Source organism: Choloepus didactylus, chromosome 8 (genome assembly GCF_015220235.1).
Source record: "Choloepus didactylus isolate mChoDid1 chromosome 8, mChoDid1.pri, whole genome shotgun sequence".
NCBI lineage: Eukaryota > Metazoa > Chordata > Mammalia > Pilosa > Megalonychidae > Choloepus > Choloepus didactylus.
The window spans coordinates 134134362-134159714 of NC_051314.1; the positions used below are offsets into that span (position 1 = coordinate 134134362).

Consider the following 25353-nt stretch of genomic DNA (forward strand, 5'->3'; position numbering starts at 1 on the left):
TATTCATAATGTAATGAAGGCCCGGAATGGTTAACCAAAATCAGTTTAAAATTTGATACTCTTTTGATGACAGTACAAGAACTCAAAAATATTTCACCAAGACTTAAACAGGAGCTGGTAAATATTTACGTAACATTTTAAGGTTGGTGTACGGTGAAGAGGAGGACAGCATCACCAGTTCCCAGGTTTTAAATGCCAGGATCAAGGAACAAATGTGCAAATAAGCGTCACTTCTTCTTGTGGGAAGAGCAGCTATGTGAGCCGCAGGTTTTCCTTGTCAGGTTCAGTAGTTCCAGGGATCTGTGGAGAGATGGACACAGACTCCATGGATTGTTGGAGAATGAAAAGAGGGTCCTGGGAGGAAAATGTGTGTTGCTGCCACGTGCCCACGATGTGTCCCTCCCATGTGTCTGGGCGTGAGGAGCCCATGCTCTGCCTCCCCAGGCTGCCTCCCCCCTCGGCCGACAACCCCTTCCTCAAGGACAGACGTGGACAGTTCCTGCTGTGTGTCCTCCTTGTGGCCCAGGGGGTGTTCTGCACAGCACATGAGTTTATAACAAACATTAAAATGGCCCAGAGGGGTTCCTGTTCAAAACGTTCTCAGAAGGCTAGTTCTCTTCTCTACCTTGCATTATCGCATGCCTGTTGACCCAAGAGAAATAATGTAAAAAGGATCTATTGATAAGTCCAAGCACCCTCATTCAAAAACATTGCTGAGTCACAATGATCAGGGAAATTCCATACCATGTCAGACTGTTAAAACCACAGCCCCAGGTTGCTTGTGCTTGCGTTGAGTTGCACAGGTTCTCTGTTTTGTTAACCCCTGCTTGGAAAGAAGCTTCAGAAATGAGGGTTATTATTTTTTATCACAGTCTATTTCTTGAAGCTCTTACGGTATTCCTGGGGCAGGTAGCCAGCTCCCCAGGAGGCCTGATTGCACCTGGGAGTGGGGCCACTGGTCAAGGATCTCATGGTACACTTATGTTTTTAATGCTTTTCTTGTGAAGAGTTTGCAATCAGCAGGAAAACTGGAAAAGATAAAGAGAAACTAACAAATAGACAGTCCTAGAAGAAGCAAACATTATCCTGAAAATGGCATGAGGAAATGTCACAGTCTACAGATTGATATTTAGATAACTGCCGTATCATAACTGCTAAACAACCAGTCTCCCCTGTCATCTCCCCTTCCTTCACCAGAGGGTTCTCCAGACACCCAACACTAGATAGCTGAGATTGGCAGCAGTTTTTAGTCACATATACTCACAGTCTGGGGAGCAGAACCCTGGCTGTATCATGTAAGGTCACATGGAGAGGGCACTTAGGAACAGACTGAACTAGCAGTGGCCATGGGAGTCAGGCTCTGTGGTAACACAAGGATTAAGTGAATCCAGCCTCCTGTGAGAGGACAGGATTGGCTCCTCTAAATAAATCCATGAGGTAGAAGGAAATCATTTCTTTATCACTTAGAATAATGAAGTTCAAGGCACTCTTTCATGAGAAAAGAAAAACAAGTGAAATGGTGCCAAGTCTATTCCCTTTAAGCATGGCCCCACCTCCCAAGTTAGTCTTAAAAGTTGAGCAGGGCAATTGGGGCTTCACCTTAGCAGTTAGGGCACTGTCTTACTGTTTGTAAATCTGCTGAAGGAGAAGGAAAGAAAGACATCTCTGCTTGCTTACTCTGAAGAGTGAGAGGCAATGGATCACAAACATCGTGTGCAGCTGAACGATGGTCACTTCATGCCTGTCCTGGGATTTGGAACCTATGCACCTGCAGAGGTAAGAGTAGGGGACATGGGGTCGAGGGTAGAAAGGAAAACAGCCCTAGGATGGCTGGTTTCTCACCTGGGCTGTCATGGAACCCAGTTCCTTTGTGACTCTAGGAGACCCACTTGGTCTCGGTTCCACCAGACTAGAGCCATTCCAAGGAGGAAGTGAGAAGGGAGACAGTCTTCAGTCAGGGCTTTGCGGTATCATGGTGTCATCATCTAGGGATTATCCTGGGCTTGGCTTCCCTCCTGTGTCCATCTGCTTAGAAGAAATGAACCTCAGCAGGCAGGGCACTTGCTGTGACATGCCTACTTTGAGATCAACTGCAATGAGGAGCTTTCCTGCACGTTTGTGCAATTTAAGAAATCTTTCCTCGTACCAAGTACACATGGTTCAGAGAAGTCTGTGTGGTGAAGCGCCCCATATTTGAATGTCTGTGTAAACAGCTGTGGGGTGAGGAAGCCCATCTAGTGGGAGGCAGAAAATAGGGCAAACAGAGCAAATAGAGTTTCTCCCTACTTCTCTCTCTGCAGATAACTTTGCTTGAAAGGGAAACATGACATCATTTTGGATGACACACGATGTCAGAGGGCCAAGTCTTTAATTCCAGGTCCTTGAAAAGTAGTTTCTTTTGGAAAAAGATAGGTATACTGTTTCCTTTCATCTGAGAAGAAGCAAAGTGGAGAGGTCACTAAACAGGAATCCAGAAAATTTGCATTCCAAATTTTTCTTTTTGTCTATTTCTTCTTTTACTGTGTATCATGGGACAATTTATTCAAACTATGTACCCATCTTCCCACCTTTAATATAGGCAGGAATTTTTTTTCCATGCATGTCTTTATTTTATTACTCCTCTACTCACTGACTGTGTAAATGGGGTATCAGAAACAAGATTTTTACAATCATATGGTCACAAGATAAAAGCCGTATAGTTATAAAATCACTATCCAAGATCAAGGCTACTGGGTTACAATTCAACAATTTCAAGTATTTCCTTCTGGCTGTTCTGAAACACTAGAAACTAAAAAGAAACATCTATATAATGATTCAGTATTCATAATCATTTATTAAATCCTAACTTCTTTGTTACAACTCTTCCCTCTCATTTGATCGTTCTCTCAATCGTCAGGAATATTCGGGCAATGACCATCCTAAGTTCTTTGTGCTGAAAAAGGGTGTCAATATTATGGGTCAGAGAAATGAAACTGGTTGATGTTCTTGTAGAGACTGGTACATCTGGATTTCAGGGCTTATCTGACAAAAGAACAATCTGGAGGTTTTTAGTTTCTGAAAAAATAAACTTAATAAGTAAAACTTTTATAGAGTCTTAGATGGAGCCCAGGGTATTCTATAGAGTTTTCAGGTATATAGTAGGTTGGGGTTTGGCATACTGTGGCAATTGCAATATTTGGCTGAAGCTTGCATAAGAGTAATCTCCAGAATGTCCTCTTGACTCTATTTAAAATCCCTTAGCTACTGAAACTTTATTTTGGGTCAAGAAGGCATTGTCAATCCCAAGATGCCAGGGCCAGGCTCATCCCTGGGAATCATGTCCCATGTTACCAGGGAGACATACAAGCCCGGAAGTCATGTCCCATGCAGGGGGCAGGTAGTGAGTTTAATTGCAGAGTTTGGCTTAGGGAGAGGGAGAGACCACATCTGAGCAACAACAGAGGTTCTCTGGGGGTGACTCTTAGGCTTAATTATAAGTGGACTTAGTCTTGAACAAAGGGGGGATGTGAAAGGAAATGAAATAAGCTTCAGTGGCAGAGAGATTCCAAAAGGAGCCGAGAGGTCACTCTGGTGGGCACTCTTACGCACACTTTAGACAACCCTTTTTAGGTTCTAAAGAATTGGGGTAGCTGGTGGTGGATACCTGAAACTATCAAACTACAACCCAGAACCCATGAATCTCGAAGACAGTTGTATAAAAATGTAGCTTAAGAGGGGTGACAATGGGATTGGGAAAGCCATAAGGACCACACTCCACTTTGTCTAGTTTACGGATGGATGAGTAGAAAAATAGGGGAAGGAAACAAACAGACAAAGGTACCCAGTGTTCTTTTTTACTTCAATTGCTCTTTTTCACTTTAATTATTATTCTTGTTATTTTTGTGTGTGTGCTAATGAAGGTGCCAGGGATTGATTTGGGTGATGAATGTACCACTATGTAATGGTACTGTAAACAATCGAAAGTACGATTTGTTTTGTATGACTGCGTGGTATGTGAATATATCTCAATAAAATGAAGATTTAAAAAAAAAATAAGTGGACTTAGCTTCACCATTACAGAAATAAGTTTCATAATGGCAAACCTCAAGATTGAGGGATTGGCTTATTAAATTGGAGCCCCTAATGCTTGAAAGATTATCAGGAATTTTCCAGGTGGGGAAGTTTAATAGTTCCATATTTTTTCCATAGTCCCTCAGGGGACTTTGCAAATACTTTTTTATTTTCTGTGCTAATACTATGGAATGTATCCGGATATTACAGTAAGCTATACAGATTAACAAGCTCTCATTCCCTATTCTAGGCTCGATATAATTAGGTTTTTTAAATAAACTGACCAGACATGTTAATTTAGATAGTGTGCTACAGAAAATTTATATTTTGGACAATATGAACATCTCTTCCTTTGGTCTCACACAGAAGTTGAAGTTTGAAAACACAATCAATATCATCCTTTACCTTGTATTCTGGTTTACCTTAGTCATAACCATATCAGCTTCAATCATATCTCTAATTGAAGTCTGATCTCTTTTTCAGCTTCTTTAACAGTTGTTGTGTGGAGGTGGAGTAATGCTGACTTTCAGAGTTGCAGAACTGTAACTCTGGGTCTCAGGTGTCACATAGACATCCAAAGCGTCAGGGAACTACTAGCTTATACACAAAGAGCTCAGCATCTCAGAACTTAGAAATAATAATTCAAACTGAGGAGTAAATGTGGCTGTTATAAGAGCTTATAATCTAGGCCTTACTTTTTTTATAAGCATTTTCTAAATGAGATCATATAATATTTGTCCTTTTGTTTCTGGCTTAATTTGTTCAACATAATGTCCTCAACTTTCGTTCACCTCATTGCATTCCTCACAATTTCATTCCTTTCTGTAGCTGTATACACCAGTTTGCCCTTCCACTCATCAGTAAATGGACACTTAGTCCACCTCCACCCACTGGCAATTGTGAATAATGCCACCAGAAGCATCAGTGTGCAAATGTCTATTCGTGTCCCTGCTTTAAGTTCTTCTGAATATATTCCTAGTAATGGGATTGCACTACCATATGTCAACCCTGTATTTAGCTTCCTGTGGAACTGCCACACTGCCCTCCAGCGGGGCTGTACCGTTCTACTTCCCCACCAACAATGAATGGGTATTCCTCTCTCTCCACATCTTCTCCAACACTTGTATCTTTCTGTTTATTCATTATTTTTTGAATCTGCAGATTTTATTGAGATATGTTCACATACCATATATTCGACCCAAAGTATATAGTCAATGTCTCACAGTATCCTCACTTAGTTTTGCAATCATCACTCTCAATTTTAGACAATTTTCATTGCCCCAAACAGAAAAACATCAGATAGACACAAACACACACAAAAGAAAACCCAAAACACCCCATATCCCCTCCCCCAATTATTTCCACTTAGTATTGGTGTGATACACATGTTACTGTTGATGAAAGAATATTAAGGTATTGCTGTTAAATATAGTCCATAGCATGAAATAGGTAATTTTTCCCCATATACCACTTCATTATTAACTCTTTGTACAAGTGTCATACATTTGTGGCAGTTCATGCAAGAATTTGTTTATATTTGTAGTGTTAATTAGTGAGATACATACTTTTAAACAACCCCTTTCAATGAAATTAACCTAGTATACAGCACTTTACTTATAATCACAATAACAAACTGCCATCACCTCTATCCATTCCCAAACATTTACTTTCAACCTCGTTAATAATTCTGTACATATTAGGGTAACTGCTCTCCCTTCTCTAGCTTCTAACTAGCTCCAGATCCCCCATATGCTACATTTTAAGTCGCTGACTTTACGTTTTCTAGGTGCTTCATATTAGTGAAATCATAAAATATCTTTCCTTTTGAGTCTGACTTATTTCACTCAGAATTATGTCCTCAATGTTCATCCAGGCTGTCACATTCTTCAGGACTTCATTCCTTCTTACTGCATAATATTCCATCATATGTATATAACACATTTTGTTTATCCACTTATCTGTTGATGGACACTTGGATTGTTTCCGTCTTTTGAAAATTGTGAATAATGCCACTGTGAACATTATTGTGCAAACGTCTGTGTCACTGCTTTCAGATATTCTGGGAATATACCCAGTAGCAGAATTGCCAGGTCACAGGGAAACTCAATATCCAGTTTTCTAGGAACTGCCAAACTGTCTTCCACAGTGGCTGTACCATTTTACATTCCTACAAGCAGTGAATAAATGTTCCTGTTTTGCCACATCCTCTCCAACATTTATAATTTCCTGTTTGTTTAATAGCAGCCATTCGTATAGATGTGAGATGATATATCATGTTGTTTTGACTTGCTTTTCTCTAATAGTTAAATGAAGATAAACATCTTTTCATATGCCTTTTAGCCATTTGTATCTCCTCTTTGGAAAAATGTCTATTCATATCTTTTGCCCATTTCATAATTGTTCTTGCTTTTCCTGTTGTTGTCGAGTTGTGGAATTTCTTTATATGTACTGGATATCAAACCCTTATGGGATATACAGGTTCCAAATATTCTCTCCTTGGCTGCCTCTTCACCTTATTGACAAAGTCCTTTGAAGCACAGAAGGGTTGAATCTTGAGGAGTTCCCATTTACCTATTTTTTCTTACATTGTTTGTGATTTGGGTGTAAGGTCTAAGAAGCTACCTCTTATCACTAGGTGTTGAAGATGTTTTCCCGTATTTTCTTCTAGGACTTTTATGGGACTGGCTCTTATATTTAGTTCTTTGGTCCACTTTGAGTTAATATTTAAATATGGTGTGAGGTAGGGGTCCTCTTTCATTCCTTTGGATATGGATATCCAGTTCTCCAAGCCCCATTTATTGAAGACTTTATTCAGTCCCAGTTCAGAGGATTTGGGGGCCTTGTCAAAAATCAATTGACCATAGATCTGAGGGTCCATTTTTGAACTCTCAATTTGATTGCATTGATCAAAATGTCTATCTTAGTGCCAATGCCATGCTGCTCTGACCACTCTGGATTTATAATAAGCCTTAAAGTCAGGAAGTGTTCTTCCTCCTCCTTCTTTCTTCTTTTTTAGAATGTTTATGGCTAATCAACGTCCCTTTCCCTTCCAAATAAATTTGATAACTAGATTTTGCAACTCTGCAAAGCAGGTTGTTGGAATTTTGATTGGTATTCCATTGAATCTGTATATCGATTTGGGTAGAATTGACATCTTAATGACATTTAGCCTTCCTATCCATTAACATGAAATGTCTTTCCCCCTATTTAGGTCTTCATTGATGTCTTTTAGAAATGTTTTGTAGTTTTCTGTGTACACGTCCTTTATATCCTTGGTTAAGTTTATTCCTAGATACTTGATTCTTTTAGTTGTTATTGTGAATGGAATTTTTTTTCTTAATTGCCTCCTCAGTTAGGTCATTACTAATGTATAGAAACCCTACTGACTTTTGCACAGGAATCTTCTATCCCACCACTTTGCTGAATTTGTTTATTAGCTCAAGTAGCTTTGTCATCAATTTCTCAGGATTTTCCATATATAGGATCATATCATCTGCAAATAATGAGAGTTTTACTTCTTCCTTCCCAGTTTGGGTGTCTTTTATTTATTTTCTTGCCTAATTGCTCTTGCCAGAACTTCTAGCCCAATGTTGAATAACAATGGTGACAGTGAGCATCCTCATCTCATTCCCAGTCTTAGAGGGAAGGCTTTCAGTCTCTCATTGTTGACCATGATGCTGGTTGTGGGTTTTCCATATATGCTTTTTATCATATTGAAGAAGTTTCCTTTGATTCCTATCTTTGAAGTGTTTTTCTCAGGAAAGGATGCTGAATTTTGTCGAATGCCTTTTCAGCAGCAATTGAGATGATCATGGGATTTTTTCCTTTCAATTTGTTAGTTTGTCATATTGCATTGACTGATTTTCTTGTGTTGAACCACCCTTGCATGCCTGGAATAAACCCCAGGTGTACAATTCTTTTAATGCGCCGTTGTATTCAATTTGCAAGTTTTTCTTGAATATTTTTGCATCTATATTCATTAAGTGAGATTGGCCTGTGGTTTTCCTTTCTTGTAGTATCTTTATCAGGTTTTGGTATTAGAGTGTTATTAGCTTCACGGAATGAGTTAGTTAGTGTTCCTTTTTCTTCAATTTTTGGGAAGAGTTTGAGCAGGAATGGTGTTAGTTCTTTTGAACTGTTTGGTAAAATTCCCCTCTGAAGCCATCTGGTACTGGGCTTTTCTTTGTAGGAAGGTTTTTGATGATTGATTAAATCTCTTTACTTGTGCTTTGTTTGTTGCGGTCTTCTATTGCTTCTTCAGTCAGTATAGGTTTTTCATGTATTTCCAGGAGATTATCCATTTCATCTAAGTTGTCCAGTTTCTTTGTGAACAGCTGTTCATAATGTCCTCTTATGATTTTTTTTTTTATTTCTTTGGGGTCCATAGTAATGACTCCCCTCTCATTTCCAATTTTGTTTATTTGAGTCTTCTCTCTTTTTGAATTTGTCAATCTAGATAAGTGTTTGTCAATCTTGTTGATTTTCACAAAGAACTAACTTTAGGTATTATTGATTCTCTCTATTATTTTTGTTTTCCAATTCATTTATTTTTGCTTTAATCTTTATTTCTTTCATTCTCCCTGCTGTAGGGTTACTTTGCTGATCTTTGTCTAATTCCTTCAGTTTTTCAGTTAGGTCTTTGGTTTTAGCTCTTTCTTCCTTTTAATGTAGGCCTTTAGAGCTATAAATTTCCCTCTCAGCACCATTTGTTGCATCGCATAAGTTTTGATATGTTGTATTCTCATTTTAATTCCTCTCCAGATACTTACTGATTTCTCTTGCAATTTCTTCTTTGACCCTATGAGTGTTTAAGAGTATGTTGTTAAATTCTATATATTTGTGAAAGTTTTGGATTTGGTGGTTATGGATTTCCAGCTTTATTCCATTATGGTCAGTGAAAGTGCTTTAAATAATTTCAATCTTTAAAAAAAATTATTAAGACCTGTTTTGTGCCCCAGCATATGATCTATCTTTGAGAATGTTCCATGAGCACTTGAGAAGAATGTATATCCTGGTGCTTTGGGGTGCAACGATCTATAGATATCTGTTAGGTCTAATTCATTTATCATATTGTTTAGGTTCTCTATTTCCTTATTGATTCTCTGTCTGGTTGTTCTTTCTATAAAAGAAAGTGGTGTATTGAAGTCTCCCACCATTATTGTAGAAACATCTATTGCTCCCTTCAGTTTTGCCAGTGTTTACCTCATGTACTTTGGAGTTCCTTGATTGGATGCATAAACATTTTTGATTATTTCTTCTTGGTGAATTGTCCCTTTTATTAATACATAGAGACTTCTTTGTTTCTTATGACATCTTTTCATTTAAAGTCTATTTTGTCTGATATTAGTATAGGTACCCCTGCTTTCTTTTGGTTACAACTTGCACGGAATATCTTATTCCATCTTTTCTGGTTTGCTAGAGCTTCTGTTATGCAAAATACCAGAAATGGATTGGCTTTTATAAAGGGGATTTGTTTGGTTACAATTTACAGTTCTAAGGCCATAAAAGTGTTCAAACTAAGGCATCAACAAGAGGGTACCTTCACTGAAGAAAGGCCAATGCTGTCCAGAACAGCTCCGTCACCTGGGAGGGCACGTGGCTGGCATCTCCTGGTCTTTTGTGTCTGGGTTCTGGTTTCAAAATGGCTTTCTCCAAAATGTCTTTGGGCTCATCTCTTTTAGCTTCTCTGGAGAAAACTCTGGGCTGGCACCTCTTAGCTTAGCATCTCCAAATGCCCTTCTGTCCACATCTCCAAGCATCGCTAAGTGCCAGCAAGCATTTGGGTCTCTCTTAGCTCTCTTAAATACTCCAGTGAACTAATCAAGCCCCATCCTGAATGGATGGGGTCAAAACCTCCATGGAAATAATTCCATCAGAGGTTCCACCATAATCAACAGACTAATCAGTCTGCCCCCACAAGATTGCATTAAAGAATATGGCTTTTGGGAGGACATAACATATCCAAACCAGCACACCATCCTTTCACTTTCAACCTATTTGTATCCTTGGGTCTAAGATGAGTCTCTTGTAAACAGCATACAGATGGATCATAGTTTTTAATCCATTCTGCCAATCTGTGTCTTTAATTGGGGAGTTTAATCTGTTAGCAATCAAAGTTATTACTGTAAAGGCAGTTATTGATTCAATCATCTTATTATTTGGCTTTTATTTGTCAGATCTATTTCTCTCTCTCTCTCTCTTTTTATCCTTTAAGTTACTCCTATCAATACTCTTTAATTCTGTGCCCTTTTCCAGACCTCTCCCTCTGTATTTGTTTTTCAGCTGACATAACTCCCTTTAGTATTTCTTGCAGGACAGGTCTCTTCTTAACAAATTCTCTCAGCATTCGTTGGTCTGTGAAAATTTTAAACTCTCCATCACTTTTGAAGAACAGCTTTGCTAGATAAAGAATTCTTGGCTGGCAATTTTTCTCTTTCAGATTCTGAAATGTATCATACCACTGCCTTCTCACCTCCATGGTGCCTGTTGAGTAGTCAGCACTTAGTCTTATGTGGCTTCCTTTTTATGTGGTGGATTGCTTTTCTCTTGCTGCTTTCTAGACACTCTCCTTCTTTCAGCATTAGTCAGTCTGATTAGTATGTCTTGGAGTGGGTCTATTTGGATTATTCTATTTGGAGTTCATTGGGCTTCTTTGATATGCATATTTATGCTTTTTATAGGGGTTGGGAAGTTTTCCACAATTATGTCCTCAAATAATCTTCCTAGCCCTTTACTCTTCTCTTCTCCTTCTGGGACATCAATGATTCTTACATTTGTGTGCTTTGCATTGTCAGTCATTTCCCTGAGATCCAATTCAAATTTTTTCATCCTTTTCACCATTTGTTCTTCTGTATTTTCTAATTCAGTTGTGGTGTCCTCTAGTTCACTTATTTTTTGTTCTGCCTCTTCGAATCAGCTGTCGTGTGTCTCTGGTATATTTTTTGATTAGATCTTCAGTGTCTTTCATTTCCATAAGATCTGCTATTGTTTTCTATTTATTCTTTCAACTTCTTTTTTTTTTTTTTTTGTGCTCTTCTTGTGTCTTCTTGATATCCTGTATGTCTTTAGCCAACCCATTGGAGTTATTTAGGAGATCTGTATGAGCATCTTTGATTAGTTGTTCCAAATTCTGTGTCTCCTCCAGCTTTTTAGTATGGTCATTTGGCTTGATTATATCTTCTGGCATCATCATGCACTTCATGATTTTTGGTTGGTTTCTATGCATTTGATTATCTTGATAAGATTATTTTAACTTTGATTGCCTTTGCTCACCTAAGATTTTGTAATTTGTTGTGTTTGCATTGAAGATCTCCTTTGGCACTTAGCTTGTCTGTAATTTCCATCCAAACCAGAGCCAGGACCTCACACAGGAGGTGCAAATCTATTTGGAAATCTGTTAAAGGCTGTGAAGAAAAGCAGTTTGCCAGAGTGCACTTTACTGGCTTCTCAGAACATGGAACACTTGGGCCAGCTCTTCACCACAAGCCTCCCTCTACCCAGCTGCTGCAGCCCAGTGGGGGGGACCTGAACGAGTAACAATCTGGTCAATGCCACAAGTCTCCATGCATGCTAGAAGCTGCCAGCCCTGGGGGTGGGGGCAGTAGACACTGTGCGCCTCAGCAGAGAATCAGCTTGTGGGCATGATGGGCCTGGTAATTCCCAGGCTCCCATATGGAATGATCTCAGACTGTGGGACAGAGACATTCAACTTCTTCAGCCAGCAGCCAACCTGAGGGTGCCCTTAGGCAGGAATTTTTAACAGACGTTTTGAAAAAAGGGGCAGAACTTGTTTTCCTAGTCATATGATGGAAGATGAAGATGAAAAGACCATAGATAACAACGAGGCTTCATCCTTATAAACCATCATGTGTTGGATGCTTAAGGAAAAGCACATGGGGAAGCAACAGAGACAGTTGAAACTCAGTATCAAAATCCTGTTAATCTTTTTAATCGAAAGAGAGCTTTTGAGAAATTTAACTACACAAGAAAGAAAAGGGCTGAATCATTAATCTTGTATCATTTCTCAAATACACTTTAAAATCTTTCTCCAATTTTTGCTATCTGTAGAAGTCCTTGCTTACAAGTTTCACCACTGGCTTGTGTGTGTGAAGTTGAATTTTAGGAAGTTTCCACCATTTCTCTCATGATAACAGTGGTTGACTGTGCCTAAAGTGTTTGTGCAAACAATGGTGTTGATGCTGAATGTCCGCTTTCTTTAAGGGGGACTGGAAATTCATTAACTGAATTTTAAGCATATATGTGCAGCTGCTTCTAAAAAGCTTCATCATTGAATCTGTACAGAGTTTCCCCTGGAGACAATATTTCCTCTGAGTTGTCAAAGATTGATACTAGATGAAAGAGCATGTTCAATGTGCCTTCACTGGAGGAGGAATCATGGAATTCTGTGCTTGTTTTCTGTGTACTTTGCCACATGCATCTTTAACCTTGGCTGATTTTGATTTCTATCCATTCAGTGTAATGAATCATAGCTATGAAGAAACTATACTTTCAGTCCTCTGAGAACTTCTAGTGAATCACTGAAACTGAGGATGATGTTGGGGACTTCCAATGGCAATGAACAATCATTCCTGATTTCTGGACTGAAAGTGTTTCTGGGATGCAAAAATTTCCAAACTAAACCTGTGAAAGTCCCAGGCGAGCTGGGACAAGTTGTTCACTCTACATGGAGAATTAATTCAGGACATGAAGGAATGATTCATCCTGACAAAGGTCATTACCTGGGTCAAAACTACCTTCCAATTAAATGGGTTCTTCAACTTCTGCCCCTGTTGCTCTTCTAGGTTCCTAAGAGTGAAGCAGAGGAGGCCACCAAGTTAGCTATTAATGCTGGGTTTCGCCATATTGATGGTGCCTATGTGTACAAAAATGAAGAGGAGGTTGGACGGGCCATGCGGAGCAAGATTGCAGATGGCACTGTGAAGAGGGAAGACATATTCTACACTTCAAAGGTGTGCATGTGTGTAAATGTTGAATGTATGTGTGTGTGTGTGTGCACACATTTGTGAAATATTATTACATGTAGAAATGGGATGATATGATTGGTGGAGTAGCTGTTTCCTGAATTGTAATCATTTGCAGAAAGTTTATTCACATATATACTATGGATTTCCAATCATAGCTATGCCCACATTTTGTGACTCTAAAGTCTAATCCCTTTACTTTTCTGAGCTTCAGCACAAAGCAGTGAAATTTGGCATGGAGACAGACAGATCTGTGATCACAAGATGTTTTTCCCTATCATCTGTGTGACATGGTCAGATTTCTTAACATTCAGAATCTCAGTTTTCTCCTGTCAATAAGAGAGAGCAAGGTAAGACAGCTATTTGAGTATTAGCAAAGATATTGCTAAATTTCTTGAATTGTGTTAGTATGTATTGCCATGTAAAGCACATTTTCCCCTTCAGATATGTAAGCAAAAGGAATATTAAATATTCAGCCAACAGGGTCTTATGAATATGGAACTAGATAAATTACTGGAAAACTATTTGTAAACTGCAGAATATTATTCAGAAGATGTACATCAGTATTAGTTGATAATAATATTACTTCTTGAGTCATAATCCTCCATAGTTCAATAGATATACTGACAACATATTAAAAAAAATAGATTTTCTTGAATAGGTCATAAGAAAAGGGAACCCAAGATAAAAGGAAACTTTTTCCCGGAGGTAACCAAGTTTCAAGTAGTAGAAAATGTGTAAATATTTTTAAAGTAAACCAATCAAAGAGTTAACATTAAAGTCCTTGAAAAATGCATGTGGGAAACATTTTTGTCTGGTATCTTGATGGAACTCTCCTGGAATGGCTATTTTTCAGTTTTCTTCACACAGTATGTATGCAAGAATTCCCATGTCTTAATCTGATTTCACTTAGCAAGGTTGCCATCTCTTTTATGATTCTTTGATCATTTTCCTTTATTTCCTTTCAACAGTTTCTATATCATTCATACAGTGTAGAATATAAATTTTAAAGAATATTAATAAAGTAATGATACTGAATAAAACCTAAAGGTTAGCTCTATTCTCTGTGATTAGAGTGGAGGTCCATAAATAACCCAAGTTTAGCTTAAATTCAATAATAATGGCAAATGAATTTCAATTTTAAATTTGCTAAAGTAGTCACACTTCATCTCCCGTCATCTCTCATCTGTTTCCTGATCTCATACTCAAAGTTAGATAAAGTATTGTTGCAAAATGTCTTTTCTTTTGACCTCTGCAGCTTTGGCTCACTTTCCTCCGACCAGAGTTGGTCCGACCAGCCTTGGAAAGATCACTGAAAAAACTCCAGCTGGACTATGTCGACCTCTACATTATGCATTTCCCAACAGCTCTGAAGGTTTGCAATCTGCATAATCAAAAGAATTTCACTTTCTCTAGCAGCATGACCTTCATCTCCCAAGGATGGTTGAATTGTGCTTTTTTAGGAGGATATGGAAATTATGAAACTGTGGAGGAATCCTAAATAATAATTGATGTGCCTCTTGTTTACGGAATAGTGTTTTATCCTTAATTCCATACCCTAAGCACCCAAATGATTAGATTTCAAAAACCTCAAAGCTTCTGCCTAAAAATCTTGAAGAAATAACTTTGTCCAGGTCCAAGGCGCAGACCTGTTTAATGCCGCTGAGACTCTTGAGGAACTGCAAAAACACTGTTTCATGCAGTTGTGGTGAGCAATGAACCTGCTTCACGCTGCTCCACAAGGTGTTTTCCTCATCTCCCACTAATTTAAAGCTGAAAGAGGCTTGTTTTTGCTCACTCTAGGTGGGTCTAAAACCAGCAGCCTCCACAGGAGGCCCTCCATAGGGCACTCGAGCCTGTTCTTACCTGCTAAGGACTATGTTGTATCAGACACTTGATTGAAAGTAGCAGAATTGTCATCAAGCTAGCTTATATAAAAGTTAGAGTTTATTTGATTATGTAAATGGCAGGTCCAAGGCAATGCTGGATTTACAGATTTAAAGTTGTGTTCAGAAATGTTGCATTTTCTCCAACACTAGTCTCTACATTCCTCCAGGTCAGCTTTATTTGAGTCCCAGAATTTTCCAGTGGTGGCCAATATGCCCTTGGGGCAGGTCAAAGCTTTTGGGGATTAATGCTTGAGATCATTGCTGCCTCTTCCAGCATCCATATCCATCCTGAAAAGAATCTAGACAGACCCTGCTTGTTTTGTGTCTTTACCCCTTGGCCTTCATGTGTTCAGGGGATGAAGACATGTGATGGTCAGACTCAGACAAGGTTATACTATATTTTTGGTGGAAATGAAGGGAACATAAAGGACTGCCTTTTCAGATGAAGGAGAGATATTTCCAAAACGAAAGGGCAGACTAAAGTCACAGAAGTCCACTATGAGTCCCCATGAGGATCTTGGACAAATATATTTATTGTACATATAGTATGTTTAAGAGATTATGGGAAGCATGTTTCTGAGACGTTCTTTACCACTGCCCACACAAAGCACTTTGAGAAAATTAGTCTCTGGAAGTTTCACCAACCTCATGGAGCTATTAGTGTCTCAGGGCTGGATGTTCCTGACAATGCAACTTAGGGCAGAGGCATGAATCTGTGAGCTCACTATAGTTATTAGTTCTGTTCCAGCCCAGGGAGGATATTTCTCCTAAAGACGAACAAGGAAAATGCATATTTGACACAGTGGATCTCTGTGCCACCTGGGAGGTGAGTGCCTTCCTCAGAGGAGTGAGCTCAAGCATGAAAGTCAAGATATGGGGTGTTTTAATTTGCTAAAGCTTCTGAAATGCAATACACCAGAAATGAGTTGTCTTTGAAGAATGGGGATTTACTAGCTTACAAGTTTACAGTTCTGAAGCCATGATAATGTCCAAATAAAGGCATCATGAAGAAGATACCTGGACACCATTGTCAGATACAAGGCAAGTGGGGGTGTCTGCTGGTCCTTCCCTTCTCTTCTGGCATTTGTTGCTTTCAGATTCTTGCTTCAATGGCTTTCTCCCTTAGCTTCTCTATCTTTCTCTCTCTTTCTTTCTCTGAGTTTCATACTCATATACAGGACTCAAGTAAGAGGGTAAGACCCACCCAGGGCATGCCCCAACTGAAATAACCTAATCCAAAGTTCCCACCCACAATAGGTCTCCACCCGCAGGAATGGATGAGTTTTAAGAACATGATCTTCTGGTGTCCTTAAACCCTTCAAAGCAACACAGGGGCATATGGTTCACTGTTACACCAGTGATAACTATGATTGTCACCCTCAGCCAGTATTCTAAAATTTATAGTCATGAATCGGACAAGCAGACCCAAAGTTCTCTTGAAGCTCTAACGTCGTACTTATTCTTCAGTAGCAGTTTCCTGGTCACACAGTGAGTCTTTCCTTCAAAACGAAGCTGATACAACCCCATGTCTATTGGGTACAGGCATAAGCAGAAAAACCTTCTCTTGGGTGATGGAAGAAGGAAAGTTACTATCAGTTTTAGAAGGGCACAGGAAATTTGATTTACATTCGTGTTCAGATTATCACTTCATCAATCACGTATTCCTAGGACTAGTAAGTGTGTGGAACGCATAAAATTTCAGGAAACCTATAGGAATTTGAACGTAATGTGCAATCCCACCTACAGCCTAAACTTCCACTGGAAATGAGAGTGAGACATGTGGAATTTTTATGTTCCCTATCACACTTTGACACACTGAAATTAACTGTTTTGGAACAGTCTTTCTTTCTTTAGTAAATGTTATTCTTGGGAATCTCTATTACCATAAACTAGGTAGCAGTTTCACCTGTGGAACAGGATTTCATCAATAAGTTTAATCAGAAAATAAAGTCCAGTTAACTCAAAGACTGCCAATGTCCTACACTTCTTCTATTGTCTGTTCTTTCCTATTGACTTACCCACTGTTCTGGCTGGCAGCTTGGTGCCCACCTAATCTATGGAATTATTTCTGCCAAAGTGGTATATGTTTACCATTTCTCAACCTACTTCTTTCTGTGACCCAACTGAGGGCACTCTGAAAAATGTGCTATATTCAGTCCAGCAAACGTAGACTTGGAATTATGACATTCATTTATTAATCTATTATTTAAAAATATTTACTGGGTAGCTATTATGTATGGGGCATAGGGACAAAATGTCCCTGTCCTTATTGATCTTACATTCAAGTCAGAGGACACAGCTAATAAATAAGTAAAAGGGTAAACACAAGTTTGTCAGAAAGTGATAATTATGTGGAAAACAATAAAGCAAGGTAAGGAGGATGGGGAGTGTCATGGGGAAGGCAACAGGGGGATTTGCACTTTTATCAGCATCAAAGTGAGATCCTCATATAGAGGGAGGCATTTGAGCAGAGATGTGCAATGAGGGGTGACTAAAGGGGACAGCTAAGGGAATCCTATCCAGGGAGACAGAACAGCAAGTTCAAAGGTGTTAGGTGGTTGAGTGCTTTGTGATCAAAGAACATCAAGATCCATCCTAGGACTGGAAGAGGAAGGAGTGGGATGAAGCCAGAGGGCTAAAAGCAGGTGAGATCATGGAGGGCCTGTTAGGAAGGACTTTCACTTTTACTCAGAATGACATTGGAACCTTTAGAGTGTTTTGATCTGGTTTACTCTTTAATAAGTACACCGTATACTTGCACTAACATAGTATCCACCTGTGATGTTAGGCTATTTACATTTACATAAATTATTAATCATTAATATGAAAAAAATCAGTACTTCAATCACACATCTCAGTCAGGAAATAGCACCTTTGTCTAGTGGTTACCATATTGGACAGGAAGGACATGGAATATTTCCAGCATCAGAGAAAGTTCTATTGAGGAACACTGTGCCCACGGCAGTGGACTGTAGGCTAGAAGCAGGAAGACAAGCTAGGAGGCACTTGAAATTGTCAGGAGGAGTAATGATGGTGTTAAAGCATACAGGCAGTGAAAGTGGTGAAACCCAACTGGCTTGTGGGCCAAATCTAAAGGCAGAGATGACAGGGATTTCTGCTGGAATGGATGAGGGGTGTGAGAAAATGAGAAGGACTGATGAACTCCAAGTTCCTTGATCTGAGAAAATGTGGGACAGAGCTGTTGTTCACTGAGGAAAGGACTGCAGGAGAAACAGGTTAGGAGAGAAGATCAGGAGCTCTGTTTTCGACTTCTTCAGTGTGAGATTGAACTTCTTCAGTGTGAGCATTCAGACATACTGTGCTGTTTCAGAGCTGTTGTCGACCCCAGAAAGCCATGTTCTTTTATCGCAGTCTTGTGGGGTGGGAACTTTGATTAGATTATTTCCATGGAGATGTGACCCTGCCCATTCAGCATGGGTCTTAATTAGATCACTGGAGTCCTTAAGAGAGCTGAGAGATGCTTGCTTGGAGATGCTCTGAGATGCAGACAGAAGGACATTTGGGGAAGCTAAGCTAAGAGATGAAGCCCAGAGTGTGCCCCGGAGAAGCTAAGAGAGGACACCCCCCAGATGTTTGGAGAGAAGTGCCCCAGAAGAATCAAGCAGAGAGCTGAAAGAAGCTAAGAGAGACAAAAGCCCAGAGACATTTTGGAGAAAGCCATTTTGAAACCAGAATCTGGGAGCAAAGGACCAGCAGACACCAACCACATGCTTTCCCAGCTGACAGTGGTGTTCCGGACATCATTGGCCATTCTTCAGTGAAGGTATCCTCTTGTTGATCCCTTAGCTTGGATACTTTCATGGCTTTAGAACTGTAAATTTGTAATCCAATAAACCCCATTTATAAAAGCCTATCCGTTTCTGGTATTTTGCATTCCGACAGCTTTAGCAAACTGGAACACAGGCCAAGGGACATGATGAGTGGCAGGTGAACATAGGAGACTATAAATATCAAGGCCTTGCATAGGTCTAGGATGGAGATAGCAACTTGTGAATTTTGAGGCAGTAGATGGTATTTAAACCACAAAACTGGGTGAGATCACTTGGGAGTGAGAGAACATAGGGAAGTGACATGTTCTGAAGCCTGGACCTAGAAGCTTTCAATACTGGAATTGAGAAAGATGAAACTCTAGCACCCAATGAATTCAGGGTATTAGGAGGACCACGAAAAGAGTTCAGTGCCTGGAAGCAAGTGATGAAAGTGTTTTAGGGAAAAAATTTTTCAACTATATCAAATGGTGCTGCTAGGTCAAATGAGTAGGCACCATTGAATTCGGCAATTCATGATGTTGTCAGAGGCTCTGTGGGGAAATGCATCCAGGAAAGCTTTATGGGAATGTTAAAGACAGAAAGGGAGGGGATTATTGGTTGTAGTGAGTATACACAGCACTTTCTTTCAGTGTATAATAGTCTCTCCTGTTTGCCATAGAAAGAAAGACTCATTTCTTTCTATTTAATTCATTTCCCTCCCCTTTGAGTTTTTACTTTTTCTTCTTTAAGACCCTCAAATCAGTCAGCTTCAGGATCATTTATGACACTTGTTCTTATTCACAGTGCTGTCTTTCATCATTTCCTGACCTGTAGCCAATTTACCAAAATCCTTCTCCACAACCCCTTCCTCCCAGGCCCTGGAGAAGTGTAAGGATGCAGGATTGACCAAGTCCATCGGCGTGTCCAACTTTAACCACAAGCAGCTGGAGAGGATCCTGAACAAGCCAGGGCTCAAGTACAAGTCCATTTGCAACCAGGTGAGCAGCCCCCAGAGCCCAGTGGGGCTTCCCTTTTCTGTTCTTCACCCCTTCTTCCTGCACTTCTGCCAGGTGACTATGCACCTCCCCAACTACTCAACTTACCTATGTGGACCAGAATACTCAAGAGAGCACAGCACCTGTAGGAGGGCAGGGATGGGACCCTTAACTGTGTCTCTGCTTGGTAAAGTCCTAGGGTAAATGCTGGGGAGACCTACTTCAGCACTAAATCATATGAAAGAATTTAGAGGAAGAGAAGGAGATCAAGGAGGGCTGGAAGAGTTAACAACACCTTTAGGAGACAGGTGGACATTTTCTTGATCCTTAAGTCATGACCAGAGATTGAGTGGGTGAGAGTGGAATGAATCGCATATAATAAAGAATCCAGTAAGTGTGGAAGAATGATTACAAAGAAGGAAGAGTTAAAATAAGATCAGATATGTGTTAAGGTATTATGTTGGGAGTTGAAGACTTAGTCCTTTATCTTGGTTCTTGACAGAAGCAGCATACATATGGCAGAAATTAACCTGAGATGATTAACCAATCTTGGTTTGAGGGATTCCATAATCAGTTTAAGGTGGTGATAGATGTGGAGGAAATCAACTCTAAGGAATTTGGGGGTGGGAGGAGCTAGGAGTCTGGTTCTCCTCCCTGCTTTCTACAATTAAATTAACAGTTTAAAATAAGTATCTGTTCTGAGACTGGTTCTGTGTTCTAACTTACCTTTTTTTTTTTTTTTTTTTTTTTTTTTTTTTTTTTTTTTAGGAGTTTTGAAAAATAGCATTTATTATGTTTTATATTTATTATGTTTTTTTTTTTTTTTTTAATCATCATTTTATTGAGATATATTCACATACCACGCAGTCATACAAAACAAATTGTACTTTCGATTGTTTACAGTACCATTACATAGTTGTACATTCATCACCTAAATCAATCCCTGACACCTTCATTAGCACACACACAAAAATAACAAGAATAATAATTAGAGTGAAAAAGAGCAATTGAAGTAAAAAAGAACACTGGGTACCTTTGTCTGTTTGTTTCCTTCCCCTACTTTTCTACACATCCATCCATAAACTAGACAAAGTGGTGTTTGGTCCTTATGGCTTTCCCAATCCCATTGTCACCCCTCATAAGCTACATTTTTATACAACTGTCTTCGAGATTCATGGGTTCTGGGTTGTAGTTTGATAGTTTCAGGTATCCACCACCAGCTACCCCAATTCTTTAGAACCTAAAAAGGGTTGTCCAAAGTGTGCACAAGAGTGCCCACCAGAGTGACCTCTCGGCTCCTTTTGGAATCTCTCTGCCACTGAAGCTTATTTCATTTCCTTTCACATCCCCCTTTTGGTCAAGAAGATGTTCTCCGTCCCACGGTGCCAGGTCTACATTCCTCCCTGGGAGTCATATTCCACGTTGCCAGGGAGATTCACTTCCCTGGGTGTCTGATCCCACGTAGGGGGGAGGGCAGTGATTTCACCTTTCAAGTTGGCTTAGCCAGAGAGAGAGGGCCACATCTGAGCAACAAAGAGGCATTCAGGAGGAGACTCTTAGGCACAAATATAGGGAGGCTAGCCTCTAACTTACCTTTTAACAACTTGGAACCTAGAAGTAGTAGAGGGTACTACAGTGGACAATATAATTACGAAACTCAAGAATATCTTTTTGATATGTAATGATATAGAACCATGGGTTCAAATAGAAACAGTTAAAATTTTAAAATTTATTTTGGGTCTAGCATTAATGTTATCCTTAATGTTTTCAGATTTTTCTAACAAAGCAAAATATAAAACATGATACAGCTAACAGGCTAACATGCATATTTTCTCCTTGTGTCATGTTTACTGAGCCCTTTCAAATTATGTTTTAGGCTTGACAATTCACCCGTACATACTTAATGTTGCATCTCATTAGAATGAAGATATTGTCCCACACACTCACAGTTTTATTACCAAATCTAAGTAAATTCACAATGATTCCTTAATATCAAGTACTATCCCATTTATACTCATATTTTCCCATTTTTTTCTGATAAATCCTTCCATATTTCTTCTGTTTTAACCAGGATCCATTGTAGCTCACTTATTATTTTTTTACATTTCTTTAAGCACTTTTAAACTAAAACTCACTCAACCCTTTCTTGTCCCATGATATCTCAACAGGTTTTTGTCTAAAATTCTGTATTTATCAGATTGTTGCCTTCCATTGCTAGTTAACTTGTTCCTCTATTCCAGCTTCCTATAAAGTAGAAATTACACCTGAAGACTTCATTAGATTCAGGTTAAACACTTTTGCCACAGAAATTTCATCAGGGTGCTGAGTCTTTCAAACTGCACTCCATTGGGGAGCACGTAATAACAGGTTGTCCCACTGTTAGAAAGGCTGGATTCCATTTCTTGGTTAAACTAACCAGGAGTCAGTCCTGCTCTAGAAAATGTGCTTTTCCAAGTTGCCAAGAAATATGATGGTTGGTAATTTGGCATTGGTGAAAACTCATGCTTCCCTACTTTTCACCTAACGATTCATATCCAGCTATTATTTTTGCCTGAAATTACTATTTAATTGTGGTTTGTGTCTCCTAGTTTTCTACTTCTATCACTCTTTTACATTTCTTAACTGACATTTTTCTGTATAAAAAATTCTTAAATATACTCAGGATAAACTACAACTGTAATTATTAGACAAGATAAATGCTTATTTCTTTTCCTTTATTTATTAATATACTGAGGATTACTGTGTTATCAATATTCAGTACTGATGATTATGTTTTATTCTCTCTACCTCTTTTTTTCTCTCTCTCACCACTATGGATTCATGGATTTCTGTTGATTAAATGTGATAGGGAACATAGTAGTCAATATTCCATTTGATGATCATGTCCACACAAACGCAGCTGGTGGGGTCCTCCCAAAATGGTTTGCTTCTCTTTTCCATATTCCCCCACATATCTCAGACTGATGTCTTCCTTTCTGCCACAATTTGATATCCATAGATCAAATGGTACCTTCCCTAGGTCATATCCAGAATTAGCCATTTCTCCTTGTAGAAGGTGAAAGTGGATAGAACGAAGACCTGGGCAATGGAGGTGCCTCCCTGGGACATCGTGATTTTGTCCTCTCCAGTGGGCAGAGACAGAAAATTTATCTTAGTTCAAGTCATTATTTCATGTTGCTATTTTCAGTTCATGTTCAACTCTACAGGGTTTTTACTCCGCTTCTTTGACTTTTACCCTTTCTCTTACATTTTAAGGTGATTTTTGCTATAATCTATCACATTTCTGTCTTGCATTCCACAGGTAGAATGCCACCCTTATCTCAACCAGAGAAAGCTGTTGGACTTCTGCAAGTCAAAAGATATTGTGCTTGTGGCCTCCAGTGCTCTGGGATCCCAACGAGTAAAAAAGTGGTAATGAGAACAATGGGGAGTTTACCTAAAATCCCATTAGAGATGAACCATTTTTAATCACACCCAACTCTGCTTCTCAGAGATAACTCTGAGCTGTCTGTTTAAATGGTGGGTCGGGACTGAAGAAATACTCCTCCTTTAAATCCCATAATTCAGCCCACTGTTTTTGTATTCTATGTACCTGTTTATAGTTTAGTTAATAATACATAGCTGCCTTAAATTGTAAACATAATCCAAAAGGTGAGATCAAAGGCATAATCTCAAGTCATAATGTGAAAGTGCAAGTAACATCTTCTCTAAACATCGATTACTTTATTTGTAAATTCAGGATCATGTTATGTAACTCACAGGTGCATGAGGATAGAGTGAAATTACCCTCTGAATATATTTTATAATCTATTGAAATATTACACAGTTTACTTAATGTTGTAAATGAATGGCTCTCATTTGGTGTCTGCAAGATTTTCAACAATATGTCAGGAAAATTATAATAAAAATTATCCAAATCTTCCCTTTCTTTCTTCCTACACAGTTTCTTATCCTTCTTCTAGAGTTCTACCAGGAGAAAAATAAAAGTCATTGTATAGTAGAGAAGAAAAATTCAAGAGTCTGGCACCATTGTTCACAAAGTGAAGCACAATGAAAAATGACCTGGAGGGATTGTTAAGATACAGATTGTTAGAACCCATGTACGTGGCTCTGATTTGAGTGATCTGGAGTGAAGTCCTGGAATTTACATTTCTAATAAGTCCCCAGGTGGTATATACTGTTCCTGGGTAGTGCCACATTTTGAACCACTTATCTAGGATAGATCCCCTTAGCCAGGTCGGAGCCTCCTGGTAAATTGAACACTGAGCCACAGTATTCATTCACCTTTCTGCCTTCCTTCCAGGGTGGACCAGAACTCACCTGTTCTCTTGGATAATCCAGTTCTTTGTGACATCGCCAAAAAGCACAAGCACACCCCAGCCCTGATTGCCCTTCGCTACCAGATCCAGCGTGGGGTCGTGGTTCTGGCCAAGAGCTTCAATGAGAAGCGGATCAGAGAGAACATGCAGGTGAGGAGCAGGGCTGTGGGCCCAGGAGGCCTCAATATTATCCCACGTGTTATGCTTTGTAAGCATCTCAACACATCTTTGGGCCACGTTGATTTCCCCAGTGTTTCCTATGTGCGTGTATTGCCTGTGCATTCCCAATAGCTTTCTCAGTCTCCCACCTTATCAAGGGAATATTAGCTGGGTGAATAGAGAATTGGGCAGTAATCATAAATTTTTTTACTGTGTAATTTGAATCTGTGTAACTGAATCTGCTACCTTGCTGAAGTGGCATCTCATTTTCTTCATTTCTGAGATAAGGGAGCTGGATTAAGTGATCTTCTGCCCCCAGATCTCTAGGATACTTTTTCCAGGACCTAGCTGACAGCTCTCAGGCAGAGGTGACATCCCAACCAAAGAGAATGGATGGTCCTGAGAACAGTCTCCTCCGCCCTGAGTTTCTACACGGAGAGGTGCCATCAAGGCTAAATATTCTCATCTCTGATGAGAAGAGATGATGACTTGGCTTTTAAAATTATTTTAAAAATTTATACAGTATTAAAAAAAGGTATAGACTGAAAAGTAACTCTCTTCTGCTCCATTCTTCAGTCACCCTGTTAACAGGTTTCTCTCCATATCAGTATCTGTTGGTGTTTTCCTATATCACTTCCCAGAGACCTGACTGTGTATATGCCCTTTAAAAATGCAGCATGGTATACACTTTTCTTTTTAATTTTGATTTCAGATACACAAATTTTCATTTTGATTTGAAAAGATATAAACTTTCAATTTTAAGTATGTGCTGTCTCTGAGCAAAGTTGAGTGAGCCAACTTACTTGTCATGAGCTTTCAAAAATATGAAATATATCACAATCACAAAATTCTATGAGACACACATTTATAACTAAAATAGTAACAATGAATTTAGAATCCTAGGATCATTCAGTTTGTAAAATAGCACATTGTCTGTCTATGATCCTTACTGATCATATTTCCTTCCCTCAGAGGCATTCATTTCCTAGTTTTTTAAAATAATTTCTTGTTCCCTTGATTATTTTTCTATTATACTACCTTAGAATTCAGCACTTAAGTTATCTTTCATTTTGACTCTTCTGAACTTCATTTAAGTGGAATTACACTGTATTCTTCTATATCTTGCTTCATTTAGTTAACATTAAATGTGTTGATGGCTGAGTCCGTACTTGGTTCAATTTTACATCTGC

The 25353-nt window shown here is 39.1% G+C and overlaps 1 protein-coding gene and 1 pseudogene across 1 annotated transcript in view; one reads left to right on the forward strand and one right to left on the reverse strand.

The window, feature by feature from the left end:
• Window positions 1–25353, reverse strand: part of LOC119542938 (aldo-keto reductase family 1 member C1 homolog) — a 390984-nt gene that overhangs the window by 250938 nt on the left and 114693 nt on the right. The gene's annotated exons all lie outside the window — the stretch shown is intronic.
• Window positions 1620–24129, forward strand: LOC119543237 (annotated as a pseudogene).